The following is a 322-nucleotide window of genomic DNA, read 5'->3' on the forward strand; positions in this document are numbered from 1 at the left end:
CACAAGACGGAGTCCAAGTAAGCAAACAAGCTAGCTCATAGACGGGAATACGTTTTTTCTTTCTTTTCATCGGCTTACATCACATTCATTCTTATAGTGTGTAATTTTGAATTATTTTAGAATATATTAGCATCATAGAAAAACTTTTCCATTTGCTCATGCACCCTCCCTCCGGCGCGCAGGCACGCGGCGAAGCGCCAGGGCACGGGCCAGCATCCCCTGCAGGAGGATTGGTGTTCCTCGGAGTCGTCCCCCGCCCACGGCACGCCCACAAGCGCCCACCTGCCGCAGGTAAAGGAGCTCACTCGACACCTCGGCGACG

This window comes from Penaeus monodon, chromosome 28 (genome assembly GCF_015228065.2).
Source record: "Penaeus monodon isolate SGIC_2016 chromosome 28, NSTDA_Pmon_1, whole genome shotgun sequence".
Taxonomy (NCBI): domain Eukaryota; kingdom Metazoa; phylum Arthropoda; class Malacostraca; order Decapoda; family Penaeidae; genus Penaeus; species Penaeus monodon.